The 13,160-nt window shown below is 32.2% G+C and overlaps 1 long non-coding RNA gene across 1 annotated transcript in view; it reads left to right on the top strand.

Moving 5' to 3' along the window:
• LOC150065712 (uncharacterized) overlaps nt 1-686 on the top strand; it is a 36,963-nt gene extending 36,277 nt beyond the window's left edge. The window contains exon 3 of the long non-coding RNA XR_016534792.1: nt 577-686. This is a non-coding gene — a long non-coding RNA (uncharacterized LOC150065712). The remainder of the gene's footprint in view (nt 1-576) is intronic.
• The last annotated feature ends 12,474 nt before the right edge of the window (nt 687-13,160 follow it).

Genomic DNA, 13,160 nt, shown 5'->3' with positions numbered 1-13,160 from the left:
AAGCGTTAGTCAGTGAAAGCTTTAAGGCATTTACCATCCAGTGAAAATGTCTTCAATTCAGAGCAAGGACCATTTACAGAATCTTTTAGGAAATTGCTTTGAATCTGTTTTCAGAAGCAACATGATGAACTGTTCCCCAATGTGTAACAGAAGTCAGAATGCATGGCACAATTCACACATGGAAAAACCTGAAATTGTAAACAGTTTCAAGCTTAGTGTTAAATATAACAGATAGGAACTATACCACCAAACATACCCATCCCTACCTCTTTCTAAAGTTATTAATCCATACTTAAATTACATGTTAACATGTGGATGATTAGTGCATCATAATATGTTATGTTTTATTTAGTATTTGTTATAGAAAATACAAGAATAAAAATATTTTTAATTTTTGGTTATTATAAAAATATAAAAGTGATGTACTGAGGGGTTATACTTACATAAATCAGGTAAAAGCTAATTCCTTTTTGGACAGTGCCACTTCTTTCCTAGCTCTTCCCAGTTTAAAGTAAAAATCTAGCAGCAAAAGTAAGAAGGATGGAAAGGATGAAAGTATTATTTTTATTTCCCTAGTCCCTGCAGAAAAAGACTATTCACAATGGAAGGAATACAAGATAGTTGTTCAATGGACACACAGTTTCAGTTTTGGAAGATTGAAAAGATGTGGAGACCAGTTTACAAATGTTCAGATACATTTAACTTAAATGTACATTTTAAGATGATTAACATAATAATACATGCTGTTTACCACAATTAAAAAATAAGGAATCCAAAAAGGAGTGACACAATTTTTTTCATATATATTTTATTGTAATTATAGAAGGGTTACATTATATTCACCAGATAGAGAGTGCATTACTTCACATACATTGATACCTTTTCTCATGTCTTGGTCCTCATTTCCCTCCCACCACTCCTGCTCCTCATCTTGTTTTTCCCCCTTCCCTATCCTATTTCAAATAACCAAATACACATATATACAATATATCAGATAACAAGGTAAAATACTGTAGCAATATGAGATAGCCAAGGGACAACAAAAGAGATGAAAGATAACATAATACATTAAGAACAACAATCACTCATTATATGGTTTTTGTTTCTATATCCTGAATTTCTATCTTTTCAAAAATGATAAAGTTTCTCTCCCTCTCTCTCTTTCTCACTCACTATCTCCCATAGTAATAAAATACATAAAAATTTAAATTAAAACCTTAAATATTATATACAAAGACTATATCTTTGGAATCATACTTATTGCTATGAATTATTGAACCATTGAATCATTGAACCAAAAGAATATACTGTATTTTCAGACTCAAACTTTAGTAGAGTTTTAATGAAGTCTTACCAAATTGACCAGTTCACAGTATGTCAACAAACATACTTTGCAGGATGCAAAGGCTAGAATGGACAAGTGAAGTAGAAAGTCACCCACTGTGAAGTACAAGACTAGAATCAATGATGCTGTTCATTATTGTCTTCTTTTTTCTTCTAATTCCATTTTGAGATTTCAATACATTCACAAAAATACCCCAATGAAATCTTTTACTTTTTGCAATGAATATGAACGCATGTTAAAAAAAACTATCCTCAGGAAGAAAGAAACAAAAAACAAAACAAGCTAAGAAAAACCCATAGGTAACATTTGGAAAACAAGTTAAGCAATTAGTTAGTACCAGATAAAATAATTATTGGATCATATTGACCTAAATATAAGCCTTCAACAAACATTTAAGAATGTCTGAATATTAAAGATATTGGGAATTAATTTTGACTTAAAGAAAAAAAATGAAAAAGCAAAGATTAAAATACCATAAAACATCTAGAGATTAAGAAAAGACAACAGTAATAGCAAAAGTAGTTGGGAAATTTTTTATGCACAAGGGTGCTGAGATAAAACATGCTTAATAAATAATAAGATTGTTCAATGAAATAAAACAAAGAACATTTTCACAGAAGTTAAAATTGTCACCCAGATTGTAAACAGTTCAATTTCAACATAAATTGAAAGCAATAGATGAGAGTAAATGAAAATAGCAATGACATATTTTTATTTGCATTTCAATCTTAGATGCTTAGAGAGAAAAATCGCATGAATAGGTAAAATTTTAATAGTATTTCCTTACATTGTTAGTTTTACATTGTATTGAGGCTCTCATGTTACAAAAAGATTTGATTTTTTTTCACTGAAAGGAAAAACTCAAGTAATGAGAATATTTTTACATTCAATCATATATTATACTTTACATTATAAGTTACAGCTTTCAAAATTACAAAATGAGTTAAAAGCTGAGTATCTAATCTTCATATCTGTGTAATAAAATCTTATGCAGGCTTAATGAATAAATTTTAAAGATAGTTTTACTGTAAAATAGGATGATCAGATTTGGGTTAATTTTTTCTTTGCCCTTCTTTCTACTCTTTCTGACATTCCAATAAAATACCTGTATTCTTATTAGGTGTTTTTATTTCAAGTGAATATTCCATTTTCTATTTCCACTGATGTGGGTTTTCAATTTTCTATGTACACAAATTTTGTAGTCTGCACCATTTATTATACAGATTCTACTTTCGTGTCTTTCAACATGGAATCTTACTAATTAATTAATTTGAGGCAAGCAAGAATGAAGCAAAAAGAATGCATAAAACTTTAGTGCAAAATATCTTATCATCTTCAGGTATTCATGGGACAAGTACACAATTATAAAATAAGAGTTCAAATAGTGAAAAACATTAAAATAAGATTTTACTCAAAAATCAATATTAAAATATCAATATTACATTCCATGATTTTTTGTATCTATTTGAAAATTGTCTAACAATTTAATTGAAAATGACATAACAACTAGATATAAGCACAAAAATCTTTAAAAATTATTTTCTTTAACTTTTTATATACACCAGAATGGATGTAGTCTCCGATCAAAACTGTTAGCTTTTACTTATTAGTTTAACTTTCTTTCTCCTCCACAAACTGTGACCATCTGTAAAAAAAAAAATAAATAAAATAAAATAAAAAAGAATGCATTCTAACCAATCGTGGTGGCTAACTCCTGTAATCCTAGCTACTAAGGGGGCTGAGATCAGAGGATCACAGTTCAAAGCCAGCCAGGGAACAAAAGGACCTGAGACTTTTATCTCCAATTAACCTCTAGAAAACGGAAGTGGGGCTTGGCTCAAGGGTAGGGAGGTAGCCTTGAGCTGAGGAGCACAAGGACAACACCCAGGCAGAGTTCAAGCCCCATGACCCACAAAAACAAAAAATAGAATGCTTGCTTTGTCTTCTGCCTCTAGTCTAGATCTTATCACAAAACTAATGACTAGTCACTGTGCAAATCTTAAATTTGTTTCTCTTTCTCCCTTTTCATATTACTGAGGCACACTATGTGAGGCACCATTTATTTTTTAAAAGCCCACAGTTTTTTTTTAATCCTTTTATCAGACCTACTAAGTGGTTGCTAACATTCCATTAATTCACAGGAAATTCACTGAAAAGAAAAAGTTCTAGGGATATTTCAACTTCTAAATTTGAATAGAGGTGTTATTACACCTAAATTAACTGTGAAAAAACAACAGGGTAAAAATTTACAAATAAATCATATCTACGTGTCTTGAAAAATAATTCAATGTATTGCTAGCTATTACTGAAATATACTTTGAGGGCATTTGTATATCTCATAGAAATGCATAGTTTTAATATTTTAGCTAAATTTGTGATGAAAGTAAATTCATCTGTGGTTAAACATCTGTATCTTATTAATAAAATTAACAAGTTTTTAAAAGTATAATACCCAGTGTGTACTTCATAAAGCAATATTTTTTTCATAAGACATTGGGTTACTTTATAACTTGCATGAGATTAGTTGAATGAAAGTAGCATGCTAATCATATTGTTTTATTTTAAATAGCACACATAAAAAGATGTTCTCACCTTAAAATAATTAAATATATTTGTGTTTTGATACTCAACAAATAACAATGAAAGCATTCTTTTCCAAAGTAATGTAATTTGCCCTCATTGATCTTAAATCTATAAACTGAAATGCACAGAGTATGGTTAGTAAGTCAATTCTTGCAATTTGATTCCATCAAAAAACTGCTCTTAACAGATTTTTCCATAAATCAAAAGTTGCTTGGAGGCACATTTGTAACTTTGGATCCACCTGCACAGCTGAGCAAACATTTTATCTGATGGATTTAGTTAAGTGTTTAAATCTGCATCACAGAAGAGCTGAAAGGTAACAGCCCTTGAAGAAATGCTGTTAGAAGACTCTTCTCTATGCCTGTCTTCTTCACAAACTTTCCTGTACAGAGACTTTCTGGGGCTATGGGTCAATTTGATTATGCCCTACATTTATCCTGCAGCTCAAATACTTAGTATGGTGAGTGGTTCTTAATATCTGAATGCTAATTTAGGATGCAGAAAGCTGTATGTTTTTACTTAAGGGACAAATGTGAGGCAGAAGATCTAAAATTAAATTGGTCTTGACTATAAGTATATCTTATACTATTAGATCTGTATGCAGCCTTTCAAACACAGTATCCTTTTACAACTAATCAATACTGCCATTTATTATTGAAAATATAATATGGTAACTATGTTAATAATATACATAGAAACTTTTATATTCTTTTTATGTTGTTTTTGTGTTTTATGAGAAAAAATTTAGAACTGCAAATGTAGAAAACAATGTAAAACAATGTAAAATCTAGAATTCCTCCATATGCCACCCTTAGTTTCCACTAACACTAAACATTCATACTTGTCACACTCAGTGAACTTGACATATAATTAACATTATTTTGCACATTACTATTAGATATTATTTAAAATCTATCCTTTCATAGGGTTTCTAAATTCTTCCTAGTATCCTTTATCAATTCCTGAATTCTGGCAGCTCATCCCATGCCAACCACATTCACATTGGGGTAATATGCTTTTGGAGAAGGATCCAGAAGTAGAGATTTTTATTGCTTTATTTCAAAGATGATCGCTGTTTTGCTGTTTTACTATTGTTATTTACTATTGCTATTATGATCATTTTTGATGTGACTGCATAATCGACATCAATGTTTCTTCTTAGACTCCTCCACTGTAATTTTATGATTTTTTTCTTCATTATGGTATTGCACGCTTTTGGAGATGATTGCTGTGTGTAGCGAACTCTTAAACAGAAAGAATAATATCCAATATGAAAAATATTGACATAAGCCATTTGGGACTCTAATATGTGGCCTTTATCTACATTCTCATTTGTTACTCAATAACTTCTGATATGCACATAACTTCTGATATGCACATAACTTCTGATTTTTATACTCAGTTTTACTTACTCAGTACTCCCTTATGTATTTTCTTGTTTAAAGAGAATAAAATTTGTGGACTCGACAACTCTTTTGATGGATCTTTTTTTTCTCTGATATACTTGGTTGCATTTGGTTTTTGAGCATGTTCTTACTTTTTTACAACATAGTAATATATTCCAAGTACTTTTATCCTGTTTAGGTTTTTTTCTTTTTTAATCTCAGTTCTCAAATGCATCATTTCTGTAGGGAACTTGTTTCCTTTCAATTTGAAATGTTTAGTAACCAGTATCTGAATGCTATGTGTACATACAGCTACTTCTGTGTTTTTGATAATACAATAAAATATGTGTCCTCCAGATAGAAAATTATATGTGGAGACATCTGAGCATATTATACTAAAAGGCATGTGAGTTGCAATAAGATCTCCAGCTCTAATTCATTACCATATGACTCATTTCTGCCTCTTCATTTTTATTCTATAACCTTGCAATTTAACATTGAAACATTTAAAGGTTTAATTCCGATATACTCATAGAATACATGAGAAATATTGCCTGATTCTGTTAGCTCATGCATATAATCTTAGCCACCTAGGAGTCTGGGACCTAGAGAATCCAGGTTTGAAGCCAGATTAAGCAGAAACGTTCTCAAAACTCCATCTACAATATGCCATCAAAAATGCCTAAAAGAGTTATCTTTCAAGTGGTATACTGCCAAACTTCTACAAGAAAAGTGGAACCAGGGTGTGAGACTGAATTTAAGACCTTATACTGACACAAGGGAAAAAAAAGAGAGAAAAGGAGAGAAAGAAGGCGAGAAAGAGAAAGGAAAGGAGTCTAATTAAGACTCTTTCATATCTATGCAGCTTAACATCTCATTCCTTTGATCACTAAGTAGTACTCCACAATATCCCAAACTTTATGTATTCATTGTCTATCAAAAGATGTGACTGTTTCCAGTTTTTGACATTATAAATAAAGCTGTGACAAGAAACTGTCACAGTTGGAAGTACAATTGGAGAATGACAGAGTCAGGGTAAGTCGTTGTATAATTAGACATTGTCAAACTGTGCCACAATGAACCATCATTAATAAATGAAAGTTTCTGCACTTGATATCCTTTCCAGCTGTTGGTATTTAAAAAAAAATTATTCGAAGGAGCTGCCATTCACCGAAGCAGGTTATGAATACAGTGAATCTTGATCAATGTCCCCACTTTCAACATTCTCACCCACTCTCACCCTTCCAACCTACTTCTTCCCTACTTACCTTACTTTTATGTTTTTATTGAATATTTTGCATTTATCAAAGCAGTTCATGTATACAATACATTATTGATCTGTGTCACCACTTCAGCATGTTCATTCACTTTCAACCCACCTCTTTATCATTATCAGTTAGAGGTGGAATAGAAACAGAGTCCTTCCACAACCCAGCTCAGTCCAATCAAAGAGTGCAGGACTCTAGGGGAAGGACATCTATCTAATAAAGGATTTGTATCTGAAATTATCAAACAACTCTTGAAACCAGTACTGGTACATCTTCCAATCTCCATCCGTCACTCCTCAACAACGTAGGCCATAGAGATAGGAACTACCAGTGTGGATTATTAGTCTACTCCTGCACAGCTGCTGACTCTCCTGAACCATTTTTTGCTCAAGGCAGATCCATGAACTCAAACACCAAGTACTCTGTAGATTTTTCTTTGAATTTTGACATTCTTGTTAAATCATTATAAGCTCTTTGTAGATTTTCCCAAAACTCTTCATGACTCTATTTGCAAATTTTGAATAGCTTAATCGATTTCATATTGAGTGAAGTTTTGTGGAGCTTCTTACGCTATTATTCTGTGAGTTCCACCTCTCTAGAAAATTTTAGGTAAGCTGATTAAAAAAATGAACATACTTGCACTGAACACTGAGTTCACTGTTTTTGGAAGACATATCTGTGAATTGTAGGAGTCCCACCTTTGTTCTAATGTTAGTTTACCTGGTAGGATAGAATGATAGTGTCTAAAACTGTGGTTCAGAATACATCACATAGTTGAAACACTCAGCCAGTTAAGAAAAAAAAAAGATTATGCCTTTTGAAATATAAATTCCACAGCACATAGCAGCTTTTGGAGTGATGGATTCTTTTAATTCTCATAGTTTTGGAGCTGCAAATGGTCAATTCAATGCCTAAGATTCTCGTCTTATCTCAATTCTAATAAGTGTAGTGAGTCTACTATTATTAGTAGTAGAGAAACACATCTTTCAACAAAAAATAGTTTTCAAACACAAGAAAATTGCCAAAAATATATCTCATTAAAAATTAAGGGAGAGAAGACAAGAGTAATCACAATGATAAATAATATGATGTTCACTATTTCCCTGAGGCAAAAACTTAACACATAATTGGAAGCTAATGTCAGTAGATATAGCAGACAAGAAAGTTTGTATTTCATACATACAAACAAAGCAACATTTTATTTATGATGTTTAAAGCCCAGCTATTAACTGTCCTAGATTATTGTAAAATTGGAGTAAGTGATAATAAAAATGTAATAAAAACTTAATATAAGGAAGTTATACAAGAGTACTTGTCTACATGTGTCTGTATAATTATAAATGTGTTTTGAAGAAGACAGTACAAGTAAAAAAGTAGAACAAGTAAAATAAAAACAAATGCATACATCTCTATAAAAGCAAAACTCATTTACTGGAAAGCATGTATGTTAAAAAAATCCATGTGAATTAAAATAAGTGTAATCTGCATATTGATGTGGTAAACTATGTGAGCAAAAAATATCATGGGTGTAGAACATGCCCTGGTTAAAATACAGCTTGGAAGACCAAGTGTATGAGGCAAAAAAGTGCTCCATTATAAATGAATTACAGAGAATTAGTGGAAGAAAATAAAGATCTTCAAAGGCATATTGCCTTTCAGTCTACAAAATATCAAAGCTATCTAATGATTTGATCCTGAAAATTATAAATAAACATTGGAGTTTTGAGGGACATATTTGATACAGTATATTTGATGACATATTGACATGATCACAAATAAATTATTAACCCTTAAGTGTCTGTTTGGGAATATATATGTGTGTGTATATATAAAACACTGCTACATTTGTGTATATTCATTATATTATACAAATATATGTGCATTCATACATTTTTTCAAGTTGAGAGAGAAAACAAGAAGAGAAGTGATTGGAAAGGATTGTAACCATCAACATTTATTGTAAAGTTGAATGAGATAAATATGGAAATATAAGAGGATAAGGAGCATAGTATAAGCACACACATATATTACCTAAAATAGGTTGAGAATCTTTCAGAAGAAATCCTAGTAAATAGAGGTACTCTCTAGTCAAACTAAAAATGTCAAGTAGACCTAATGACTTGGAAGTTATCATTTTTATAAGGTGTTTCTTTACAGTGCCCAACAGATAATCTCATTTTTGCTTTCACTATTTGCCTTATAAAATAAAAAGATTAGCTGTAAAAACTTCAATACTTTCTACATTTTATGGGTTACTTTGCCTTTTACAAAGAGGTATTATGTCACAATTCTGACTCATACTTCTCACTGTTGGCATAGAGGAAGGCAGTTGATATTTTTTTTATTTAAAAAAAATTATTCTGCAGATTTAGAAATTTGTGATTTTTAATAACCGCAAATGAAAATTCAGTCACACCTAGTGATTAACAGAATGTAGTGGTGTATTATCTAAACAGAATTCATGCTGATGTGCCATAATAAATTGTCTATTAGTAAAAAAATATTTTAGGGCACAGCATTGTATCACAAATTACAGTAGCGATATTTTGCAAGAATTTAATCAAACTACAGAATTCTGAGTAACTGTCTCTTTTAAATGCAGCACTTAAAAATGTAACAACTCTGTGCATTCTTTTTCTTAAAAAATGACGTGTGTCATAGAAATGCTGCTTTATTGCTGCAGAGGTCAAAGTTCAAGGCTCAAGAGGTACAAGAGAAAATACAATGGTAGCCTTTAGAAAGTTGGTTTTGTTTATGTATAAAAAAGGTAAAGTTTATAAAAGTTAATTTACAAACCAAGAACAAAAGGGGAAGGCAGTTGATTTTTGAGGGTTAATTTTATACCCTGCTACCCTTCCAAAGTTTTGAATCAGTTCAATGAGCTTGGGAGTAGAGTCTGTAGGATTCTTTAAATACAGGATCATGTCATCTGCAAAGAGGGAAAGTTTTACTTGCCCTTTATACTTGCTTCTTGCCTTATTGCACTGGATAGGAATTCTAATACTATGTTAAAGAAGAGTGGAGAGAGTGGGCATCCTTGTCTCATTCCTGATTTTAGAGGGAATGGCTTTAGCTTTTCACCATTAAGTATAATACTAGCTGTGGGTTTGTCATACACAGCCTTTATTATATTGAGGAATGTTCCATGGATTCCTAGTTTCTCCAGAGCTTTTAACATAAAGGGGTGTTGGATCTTGTCAAATGCCTTTTCCGCATCTATTGAGACAATCATGTGATTTTTGTCCTTGCTCCTGTTGATGTGTTGAATTATGTTAATTGATTTGTGTATGTTGAACCAGCTTTGCCTCCCTGTGATGAATCCTGTTTGATCATAGTGTATAATTTTTTTGATGAGTTGTTGTAGACGGTTGGCCAGTATTTTGTTGAGAAGTTTTGCATCGATGTTCATCAAAGAAATAAGTTTATAGTTCCCTTTCTTTGATGAATCTCTGTCTGGTTTGGGGATGAGGGTTATACTGGCTTCATAGAATGAGTTTGGTAAAGAACCTTCATTTTCAATTTCGTTGAAGATCTTGAGGAGTATTGGTGTGAGCTCTGCTTTGAAGGCCTTATAGAATTCAGCTGTGAATCCATCTGGCTCTGGGCTTTTCTTAGGAGGAAAGTCTCTTACTGCTATTTCTATTTCAGTGCTTGAAATAGGCCTGTTTAGTTGAGTTAGTTCTTCTTGGTTCACTGTGGGTATGTTAATATTGGCTAGGAATTCGTCCATTTCTTCTAGATTCTCAAATTTGTTGGCGTAAAGGTTTGAGAAGTATTCCCTCATGATACTCTGGATCTTGGTAATTTCTGTCGTGATATTACCATTTTCGTCTGTGATTTTGTTTATTTCGGTATGCTTCTTCTTTTATTGGTAAGATTTGCTAAGAAGAATCAATATCGTGAAAATGACAATCTTGCCAAGGTCTATCTACAAATTCAACGCAATACCCATCAATATCCCAATGTCATTCTTTAAAGAAATAGAAGAGGCAATCCAAAATTTCATATGGAATAATAAAAGACCCCGTATAGCAAAAACACTTCTTAGCAGAAAGAACAGTGCAGGAGGAATTTCAATACCAAACTTTAGCCTCTATTACAGAGCTATAATTATCAAAACAGCTTAGTACTGGCACAAGAACAGTCCTGAAGACCAGTGGATTAGAACTGAAGACCCAGATATTAAATCACAGACCTATGGCCACCTAGTCTTTGACAAGGGAGCCAAAAAAATTATTTTATTTGGGAATGGTGATGTACATAAAATTACAAAAATAGTGAGTGTTCTCACACACCTTGCCTTGTTGCAGATTTTCTCTGACATTATTTCTAATTAGAACAGTAAAAGAATATTGGTATATTATTACCAGTTAAATTCCAGACTGTTCAAATTTGCTTCTATTTTCATTGATATTCTATTTATATTTAATAATACAATGTTGTCATATGTAGTCTTGTCATTCTTTTTTTCTTTGTGACCTTAAAAATTTTGTGGATTTTTCATTAATGTGAGTTGTTTTAATGTATTCTTCTAATGATTGGACTTGTGTAATGAGTTTTTTGAAACAATATTGCAGTGGGAAATTTCCTTTCTCAGTATGTCATTCCAGGCTTTGTATCCTTCCCACATAGCATCTTTAATATATATTGTCAAACTTATATGTTTGGATTAAGGTAATGTCTGACATTCTTCTCTAAAACAAAGCTACTTTCTGTCCATTTTGATGATTCATGATTTCATAGGAGGCACTATATTCTACAAGTTTCCAAGGAGTAAAGATTTAAACTATTACCCTTAAAATACAGTATTTATATATGGTATTTAAAATTATTTTCTTTGTGGAAGCTCGATCATATCTTCTAGTTAAGTAATTACTCATATCTATATGAACTCATGAATATACACTTCACATTTTGACTTGTAATCCAATGTTACATTATTTTTTGTTGTTGAGATTGTTCTAATAGGTAGTCTTTTCCCTGTAAAAATTTTTCTGTCGGTTCTTGGGCAGTTTTCCTTTTTTGCCTTTGTCTTTTACTTTTACTTTTTTTGTAGCATTTTCTATTGTATAAACCATTTCCGTGTCATTTTTTCCCCAAGCCCCAGGCTGAACTAGATCATTTTGCTAATCACTTTAGATTTTTATGTTGATAATTTTTAAATTATTATCTGAATGTTGAGCATTCATTGCTGCCAGGCCATCAAGGCCTGTAACACTCTCTTGGAGCACAGAGGTGAAAAAATTATGAACAGATATCAATGCATGTATATTTATACATCTATCCTCCATCTGCTCTCTGTCTCTGTGTCTACCTAATCTACACACATCTGTGTATCTACACTTTGCTAACCAAGGGCTTTTTACTGATATCACCAGGAAAATCAGTACCACAGAATTCAGAATTAATGGTGCTGCTATAACTTTTTCCTATAAGACTCAAACACCTGACTCATCATCACTCATTCAATGATTTTCTATACTCTTGTCTACACATGAGGAAGAAGTGTTCGTTATATAATAATGATACGTAAGTTTACAGATAAAAGACCATGGTGATTATACTAAGTTCCTTGTCTTCTTTTCTTTATGCATGATATATTCATGTGTACATCTTTAGGAGATGGGGGTGGAGAGCATAGACCTGGAAGGAAAAAGGATGAACAAGTACAGCAGCAGTGCTCACTGGACACTGATAAAAGTGAACTATATGAGAGGGGGGGAATGGGAGAGAATGAGGAAATGGAAGACATTGTGTAAAAGGAAATACACTCATTACCTGACTCATGTAATTGTAATCCCTCAATACATCACCTTTATAATAACAAAAAGTAAATAATAGAACAATAAAGAAAAACACAGCAGTAATGAGAAGAGGACAGAAGGATAGGGGACTGATTATGGTAGTCAAGATAAATTTTCAACTCCAGGTTTGAATAGGTCCCATTTGTAATCATTTCCCTGCCACCTCATGGATGTCTGGTATTCAACAACCATGTGCTACTGCTAGACCAGACAACTTTCTTGAGCAACAGTGATTTCCTTAGCAAGGAAATGATAATATTTTACTTAGCCAACAAGAATAATCAGAACAGCCAAAGAAGAGTGGAACAATTATCCCAAGAATGAGACTTAATAAACAGAAAGCAAAAAGAAAAAAGAATTCCTTGTCTTTAACCTAAAGGATTTCTGTCAAACATTATCACTCACACTTTTCAAAAACAGTTCTGTTATAGCTATGGGCTACAGTTAGAATCACTTTTTCCAGCTATATCCAAAGTAAGATTCCTTATTACTCTGCATGCCTGGTATGTGCAACATGAGAATGGTCCACAGGAATATTCAGAACTGACTCATCACCCCAGAAATCTTTTCTATCAATTTCCTTTGTAGTTGAGGTCTCTGCCATCCTTCATCTTGAAAACATCGACCTAATTTTTTCCATCTATGTAGTCTGAATTTTTCTTTAAAAGAAATCCAGCAGCTGAATAGCAGCACAAGCAACTTCTATTTCCAGAAAAAAATAGGTTACAATCATTTATATTTCAGCCTTACAATCATTTGTATTTCAGTCTTCCCC

Source organism: Megascapheus bottae, chromosome 3 (assembly GCF_031878675.1).
Source record: "Megascapheus bottae isolate mThoBot1 chromosome 3, mThoBot2.hap1, whole genome shotgun sequence".
Lineage (NCBI taxonomy): Eukaryota > Metazoa > Chordata > Mammalia > Rodentia > Geomyidae > Megascapheus > Megascapheus bottae.
This window is presented reverse-complemented; position numbering and strand designations above follow the sequence as displayed.